This window comes from Pan troglodytes, chromosome 13, assembly GCF_028858775.2.
Source record: "Pan troglodytes isolate AG18354 chromosome 13, NHGRI_mPanTro3-v2.0_pri, whole genome shotgun sequence".
Taxonomy (NCBI): domain Eukaryota; kingdom Metazoa; phylum Chordata; class Mammalia; order Primates; family Hominidae; genus Pan; species Pan troglodytes.
The window spans coordinates 24,257,046-24,266,384 of NC_072411.2; positions in this window are offsets into that span (position 1 = coordinate 24,257,046).

Consider the following 9,339-nt stretch of genomic DNA (forward strand, 5'->3'; position numbering starts at 1 on the left):
TTTATAGAAACTCAACGTTTAGAAATTCTAATTGTGATAGTGTTCCTGTATCTCTGCAGATTGGAATTCTGATCGTAAAAGACATGTAAGTGGGCCAGGCGAGATGCCTCAGACCTGTAATCCCAGCACTTTGGGAGGCCAAGCTGGGTTGAGCACTTGAGGTCAGGAGTTCAAGACCAGCCTGGCCAACATGGTGAAACCCCATCTCTGCTAAAAATATAAAAATTAGCCAGGTGTGGTGGCGCGTGCTTGTAATCCCAGCTACTTGGGAGGCTGAGGCAGGAACCTGGGAGGCAAACATTGCAGTGAGCAGAGATCACACCACTGCACTCCAGCCTGGATGACAGAGCAAGACTCCGTCTAAACAAACAAACAAACAAAAACAAACAAACAAACAAAAAAACCAGACTAAATGATTTCAATCACCTATAAGCAACTAGAGCAATATGCAAGGTTAGAGCTCAAGAGAAGTCCAATATAAATCCACTCTCATTTGATAGATGAGGAGCTGATAATCAACACAATTGCCTTTCACGTGTTTAGGGTTTTTTTTTTTTCCACCTGTTCAAGATGCTGTAGAAACGGTGCTCATCCTCCAGAGGGCGACCTCTTATAACATCACAGCCTCCAAGACCAGGGACTTTGAGTTAATGATGCCTACCAAGCTTTTATATCTAGAACAACACTTGGAATTAGGACTCTTAAGTTTTGGTCAGCTGGTTAAGGGTTTTGGAGCAGTGAGTTACTGTATCTCTGGAAATATGAAGTCCATTTGCAAACATGTGCATCAAAGAGACAATTAGCTGGTCTGCAGAGAGAGAATAATGAAGTCGTTGTGCAGAAAGAAAAGGAGTGATTGTGCATCCTAGGAGAAGCAGAGAAAATTCCTTTGACTCTGTACTCCAATGCTGGTTGTCTCTGAATTTTTTATTTATAAGTGACAGAAAATGTAACCCAGACTTCTGAAGGTCAAAATAGAAATTACATATTCATGGAGTTAAAATATTAGGGTGTGTTTTCAGTGCAATTTGTTCCAGAACCCAGATGTTTTTCCAACATCATTTTTTTCCTTTCTCCAGTCCTTGATTTCACTTCCCTAAAATCTACTTCACTGGGAGACAATCTCATCCCATGTGTGCCAAAATAGTTGCCAATATTTTTTTGATGCTAAATCCAGGTTAAAGTAAAGAAGTAAAGGAAGAAATTTTCTTTTCCAGAAGTCCATTGAAATTCTCATTGTATCTTACCAATTGAAATTGAGTCCTTGAACCCAAATTTTGCATTCAGGGTTGTTATGGACTGAATTTTGTCCCCACAAAATTCATATGTTGAAATTCAACCCAATAAGTGACGGTATTTGGAACTTTAGGGAGGCAATAAATTTTGATCTTCCAAAAAAACTGTGATTACCTGTTCCCAAGAAATCACAAACAATATATCTACAGCTGAAATCATCATTTCCCCAACAAACCTCTTCCCGTATCTATCCTTATATGTTCTTGTTTTGGCCTCTCTTTCAAGCCTGGAATCTGGAAAACATCTTTGAGATCCCTTTGAGGGCACATGATTCTACCCTCCCTAATATGATTTGATTACATTCACATATTTTTATCCTCTTTGACAGTGTATAAGGTGAGGGCCATCACCTATCTACTCTGCAAGGCTGTAAGACTGTGGTAGCTCTCTCAAAAACAGTCAGTATTAGGATGACAGAGACATGTGACCATGTCATTTCCTTGCTGAAAATTCCTGGATGATTTTATGTTGCTTACTGAATGCAAGCAAGTTCCTTTACAATAGAGTCACTAACGGCCTTTTATCTTCTATCCTACTCACTTCACATCCTATGCTCTATAGAACTGGTTATGCCCTTAAACATATTTTTTTCTGAACTGACTTCAAGTGTGTCCTTCTGGAGGTTTCTTTGGCTACTGTCTCCAACAAGTCTGAATTAAGTCAGGCCTCTGCTGTCTGCCGGACCCTATAACATCACATTCCTCATTGCATCACAATTGTCTTTTGCTATATTTGTATTTCCCACTGATTGTGTGGAAACCGTGAATGGTTTGGTTGTGGCTGCGATTATTAATATCTTAATTTTATTTTATTCCTCAGTACCCGCTACAGTAAATGACACACTGTGGCAGCTCAGTAGGGAGAGTTTCTTCCTCCACCACATCCTCAGTCCATGACAGGGAAGTAGTAGCCGTGACTGTGGGAAGTTTTGCAATTTAATTACCTGTGTGTCCTACTGAGGAAGATGCATATCCTAGTATGTATGTATGCATAGTCTATTGGTCAACCTTTCTACAGCCGGTCTTCACAGCTCTCCAGGTGAACTGTGGATACTAAATGTCTTGGTAAAGCTCAGACACCAATTTTTGAAGAGAAAGCACATGCTTACTCTTCTGAAGATCCAGTTATTGTAATGATGTAGGAAGCTTTGTGACATATGCAAATTGATGACTTCCAAAGTATAAAAAAGAAACCTGAATATGTGCATATTCAATTAGAGCAGCTTATTCTTGAGGCTAGCTTAGGAGAAAAGATAATCATCTGTAGACAAATGTGATTTTGCAGTGAATAAACCTCTTAAGATTAGAGAATTAAGACTGACGTTAATTATATATGTCATTATTGTACTTAACTCCTTGGTTAGGAAGAAAAAGACATATATAATGATGATGAAAATTACTAGTATTTGTTCACATTACAGTTAGAAATCTTCTCTCTTACATCCTTGAGGAATACCACCTGGCTTGAAATGTTGGAACTTGCTAAATGCTCTCTAATAACAAAAGTAAACCGAATTGATTTGAAGAAGGTGATTTTTTGTTGTTGTTGTTATTGTTTGTTTGTTTCCTGAAAGCATGAGTAGAATTTCTATGTTTTGTAAAGGGGCACTTTTTTTTTTTTCTACTCTGTCTCTCTGGATTCTCTGAAAATACACATTCCACACATGTGGGATTTAATTGCCTGAATCACCTTTTTGCCTGATAATTTTTGTTTAATGTTCCTGACAGCTTGACAAATTTGACATTGACTCATTGATATACTGCAGTGATTCCAAAACATTCAAATAATTAGATGGGTAAAAGTTCAATGTCTCTTCCTTCAAAATTGGTCACGGTGATATCGCAAGGTAGAAGGGCACAGAATCTGGGAAGCCTTGGCTTCACTTGTGTGATACCATTAGCAAGCTCTGAATCTCCACATGGCTGAACTTTCTCCACAGCCAAAAAGAAATTAAAATGTCTTCCATTATTTCTCGTGGATAATTATAAACTTCGGGAAATTAATACGTTTCAAGGAATATTCTGTTTCCCTTCTGAGAATTTGCAACAGTCTCAAATATATCTTTATTCTGTTTGTTTTATTTTATTTTATTATTTTGTGTTATTTATTTATTTATTAATTTTTAGAGACAGGGTCGCACTCTGTCACCCAGGCTGGAGTGCAATGGTGTGATCATAGCTCACTGCAGCCTGGACCTGGGCTCAAGACATCCTTGCGACTCAGCATCCTGAATAGCTGAAACCACATGTGTGCCCCACCATGTTCAGCTACTATTATTATTATTTTTTAGAGATGGAATTTTACTATTTCATCCAGGCTGGTATTTTGTGATTTTTTTTATAAAAGTTGCCCATGTTTTTTCTATGAGCTTCACAGCAGTAGATGCACATTTGTGTTACTTGTATTGCAGCCTCAGTACCTAGCTCAGTGCCTGGCACACAGTGATAGCTCAGTAAACGTTTGTTGAATATTTGAAGAACCATTAGAGTTTTAATCAACAGCCATAGCTCAATACTTGGCTTCTTAAGTGAAGGGAGAAAGTACCTTAATGTTTTCTGAGTACAAAAAATGGAAGGAAGCATGATTATGAACGTGCTCAACAGTTCTAGACAGTGCAATACACAAAAAAAAGTATGAATGAATGAATGAATGATGAAATATAAAATAATCATTCCTTACACTTCGTGCTCATTGCAGTACTGTTTATGTTCTGGAAACTCCTTGAGCAGAAACCACCAAGAAATGTTGAAACCAGAACTTATTTACATTTAGATTGTCATACACTAATGTCCTTGCCATATTGGAATATCAGATTTTCTTAATAAACAGATCTTAAGAAGTTATGTAATTCAACTCTTTCTTTCAGAGACTGGATACCTGAAGTCTTATATATGTAAAGACTTGTCATCACAAAGAAGTGATTGAACTGGGCCACGGTGTCTTAGGGAGTTAATCTTAAAGGTGATTCTCTGAGAGTATCAGTAAATTCATTTTTTAAATAGCTCTATTGAGGCATAATTGATAGGCAATAAACTGCTTATGTTTAATTTATATATTTTGATAAGTTTGGACATATGCATACACCTACAAAACCATTACCATAATCAAGATAATATGTGTATCCATCACCTTCAAAAGCTTCCTTATGTCCCTTTGGGTTTGGTTTATTTGTTTGTTTAATTTCGTTTAGTTTAGTTTAGTGTTGTAGTAAGAACACTTAATATGATATTGCCCTCTCAACAAATTTTAGTGCATAATACAGTATTTTTGGCTACAGGAACTATGCTCTACAGCAAATCTCTAGAATGAAGTCATCTTGCATAACTAATACTTTAAACCAATTAAACAATAAGTTTCCATTTTGCTCTACTGCTGGTCCTTGGTAATCACCATTCTATTATTTGTTTCTATGAGTTGATGACTTTAGGTACTTAAAATAATTATGTTTTAAAATAGAAGGAAAACGTTAGGCTAAAGTCTTATAGAAAGAAGCCAAACTACTAGAATAAGTATTATAAATGATGTTTGCAAGATGAATGAAAAGATATGAGCTTCCTTAATAATATGGACTTTAATATGACACCTTAATCTTAAATATCTGCTACTTTCCTCCCATCTTTCTTCAGAATAAAAAGTAAGACATTCTAGTCAGCCCCAAAGATCTTTATGCAAACCCCTGACCCCAGACCCAGCATACAGCTTTGAAAAATTTTATTTAGAACAGGGTAAAAAATGCTGAGATTTTTAAATTAAAAGAGAAAATGTAAAGTTGATCTCTTCTCGATATACTGTTCTAGAAATTTTAACAAGTTCATGTAGCACAGCTATAATGAGGATACAGAGCAGTTCCATCACCATAAAACCTTGCATGTTATTCCTTTTTTCCATCACACCAACACTGGCAATACTGATGTGCTCTCTTTCACTGTAACTTGACTTCTTGAAAGAATCATAAATGACATCATACAGTATATAAGCTTTGAGACAGGCTTCTTTGACTCAGTATAATGCCATTGAAAATGTCTTTGAGATTCATCCAAGTTGTTCTGCATATCAAGAGTTTCTTCCTTTTTATTAGGGAGTAATATTCCATTCTATGGATGTACCTTGGTTTGTTTATTCCGTCATCTTTTGAAGGATAATGGGTTGTTTCCACTCTTGGTGATTATGAATAAAATTGCTATATACTTCATACACAGATACTTCTGTGAACATAAATGTTCCTTTCTCTGGTGCAGGAATAAGCAAACTAAGGCTTACAGACCAAACACAGTCTACTGCATGATTTGTAAATATACTTTACTGGAATGCAGCCATACTCATTTGTTTACCTATTATCTATGGCTGTCTTTGAACTACAGCTGAGCAGTTGCAATAAAGCCCTGTGATCCTCAAAACCTGAAGTTTACATTATTTACTAGAGACTATGAAGTTTTCTGACTTCTGCTGTTACATACATGTCCAGGAGTGGAATTACTAGACACTATCATGAAGGGAGTGAACTGTAAGGTGGGCCTCAACAATCTCTGTCTTTCGGTGTTCACTACTTTGTAATCCCCTAGAGTGTGGGAAGGACCTCTGATTTGCTTGTAACCAACAGAATATGACAAAGATGCTGTGTCATTCCTGTAATCATAAGACTCTCCTTGATGACTTGACAAAGTAGGGAGCCATATTGTGAAAGCCCACCTGGTGAGGAACTTACCAGCAGACTCCAGCAGCTGTGGGAATACTCTACGGATGACAGGCAAGAAGCCAGACTGCTCAGACCTAGAGCTATAAGGAAACCTGGGTAAGCTCAGGATGAATCTATCCCCAATCAACCTACCAGGTAAGAATAAAGCCTGGGGGACACCTTGATTGTATCCTTGTGACCCTAAGCAAAAGATACAACTAAACTATCCCTGTGCACTTGACCCATAGACACTGTGAGATAATGTGTATTATTTCAAGCAAATGAATTTGTAGTGATTTGCTGTGTTAAGAGATAACTAATACATGTTCTAAATTTAATATAGCTATTACAAGAGCCAGTAAAGCTATTTTCCAAGATGTATTTACCATTTTGTGTTCCCACTAGTAATCTATGAACTTTTCTAGCCATTAGTTGATGTTGTGTGTGTTTTAAGACACTAATAGGTGGATAGAGATATCTAATTATGGTTATAATTTGAATTACCTTAGTGTCTAATGATGCTAAACATATTTTCATGTTATTTGTTTATCCATATACTCTCTTGGTGACATAGCCTGGCTCTGTGTCCCCACCCAAATCTCATCTGGCATCGTAATCCCGACGTGTCCAGAGAGGGGCCTGGTGGGAGGTGATTGGATCATGGGGGTGGATTTCCCCCTTGCTGTCCTCATGATAGTGAGTATGTTCTCATGAGTTCTGGTTGCTTCATAACTGTATAGAGCTTTCCCCTTTCTCTCTCTCCTACCACCATGTAAGATATGCCTTGCTTTCCCTTCACATTCTGCCATGATCGTAAGTTTCCTGAGGCCTCCCCACCATGGAGAACTTTGAGTTAATTAAACATCCTTCCTTTACAAATTGCCCACTCTCAGGTAGTATCCTTTATAGCAGTGTGAGAATTAACCAATATACTTGGTGAAATTGCTATTCAAATATTTTGTTCATTTTTTTAAAGTTGTGTTTTGTTTTCTTAATTGAATTTTGAGAGTTCTTTATATATTATGGATACAAGTTTTTTATCAGGTGTGTGAATTGCAAGTTTTTTTTAGTTCATAGATTATTCTTTCCTTTTCTGAAGAGTGTGTTTTATAGAGAAAACATGTTAATATAATGAAGTACTAATTATATTTGTATGTCTTGCTTTGGTGTTATGCCTCTTTACCTAAACCCATATCTCAAAGGATTTCTCCAGTTTATTTTATGCTTTTTACTTTTTATATCAGTGGTAAATTTAGAGTTAGTATTTACATGAAGTTTGACAACTGCATCAGGTTTTTTTTTAACATTTTTTCGTATGGATGTTTAATTATTACAACTCCATTTGTTAAAATACTCCATAGGTCTCCTGACTTGTTTTTGTGCCTCTGTCAAACTCAATTGGCCATATTTGCACAGACTTTTTCTAAAGTTCTTTGTTCAGTTTCTCAATTTGTATGCCTATCTTTTTGCAAATACCGTAATGTTTTGACTGCTGTACTTCTATAGTAAGCCTTAAAATTATGTGTTGTAATTGCTCCAACATTATACTTCTTTTTCAAAATTGTCTTAGCTATTCTATTTGCTTTACCTTTACATGTAAATTTTAGAAACAGCTTGTCTATATTTACAACAAATTCTTCCACAATTCTGATAGGGGTTGTATTAAATCTATAGGTGCATTTAGGCAAAGTTGACAGCTTCAAAAGTTTGAGTCTATCAACACATGAACATAGTGTGTCCTCCAATTATTTAGGTCTTGTTTGAATTCTTTTGTGGCTTTTAGCATAAAGCATCTGAACTCTTTTCAGATTTGTAGCTAAGTATAAATTTCAGCTTAAATTAAGAAAGTAGTATTTCTGCCGGGCACGGTGGCTCAAGCCTGTAATCCCAGCACTTTGGGAGGCTGAGGCGGCCGGATCACGAGGTCAGGCATTCGAGACCAGCCTGGCCAACATGGTGAAACCCCATCTCTACTAAAAATACAAAACTTAGCCGGGCGTGGTGGCGCTCGCCTGTAATCCCAGCGACTCAGGAGACTGAGGCAGGAGAACCGCTTGAACCCGGGTGGTGGAGGTTGCAGTGAGCTGAGATCGGGCCACTGCACTCCAGTCTGGGCAACAGAGTGAGACTCCAGCTCAAAAAAAATAAAAACAAAGAGAAAGTAGTACTTCTGAATCTATTAAAGGTAGTACTATTTCTTTAAATTTCTAATTGCTTATTGCAAGTATATAAAAAATACAATAGCTCTTTTCTCTATTGACTTTGAATCCCGTGATGTATTGCTAAACTCACATCTGAGTTCTAAGAATGTCTTTGTAAGATTTCACGGGCTATCCTACATACACAATCTTACTGTTTGCTAATAGTGGCAGTTTTGTTGTTGTACCAATATGTATGTCATTTACATCTTTTCCTTGCATTTTTTGTACTAACAAGAACCTCTATTTAGTATAAAAATATTAAATAAGAGTGGTAAATGGGACATTTTTTCATTGTTCTCTGTCATGATAAAGACAAAAGACGCTAGGCTTCTGCACTGTCTTTATTAATGTGTGGGTGCCAGATGCAATATTTAAATGTTATTTTCTAGTGTGGCAAATTTCACTAAGCAGCTAGGAATCTTCAATAACTCTCTCTGCCCTCCCCACTCTCCTGGAGCCAGCTCATGCCCAGAAAATTCTGCTAATTCAATATCTACCTTTGGAGATGTTACAATGGTTTCTCTGAGCCCTTCTTGGCTGAGAGAGTTAAACACTCTTGCTCTGTGTTAATGCGACAACAAGGAAAGGGGGAAAGACCTAATTTGAGAACCTGATTTTATCCTTTACTCCTATAGGAGCTCCTTCTCTGTGGTGATAACATGAGGCAGTATAAATGGAGTAGGCAATAATCTAGAGTCATTTTGATTCAGATTAAGAAGACCAGGATGCTTGACAGGCAAATGCAGTCAATAACCAGTAGCCTTTGTTCATATTCCAATATTTTTCTAATTTGAATATTTTATTTATGTCAAGGTACTATGTTTCGTGCTTTAAAATATAGGTAATTTTATTTTTATCTTAGATCCATGAAGTTGTAGTCTTATTTTCATCCTACAAGAAAGAAAACGGGAACCCAGAAAAATATGGAACTTATCCAATACTATAATGCAAATAATAAGCTATGTGAAGATTTAAACCCTGATGTAATTGATTCTAAAGTCAAAGGAAAGCCAAGAATTCCTTTTAAGTGAAGAACAACAACAAAATCACCTCTTTAACATGCAAATGAAGTTTTGAGAGCATATGATCCTCTTAGCATTGGAAGAATATCTTAGATAAATTAAGCAAAATGCAATTATGTCAAAAGATAGAAATGTACATAAACAT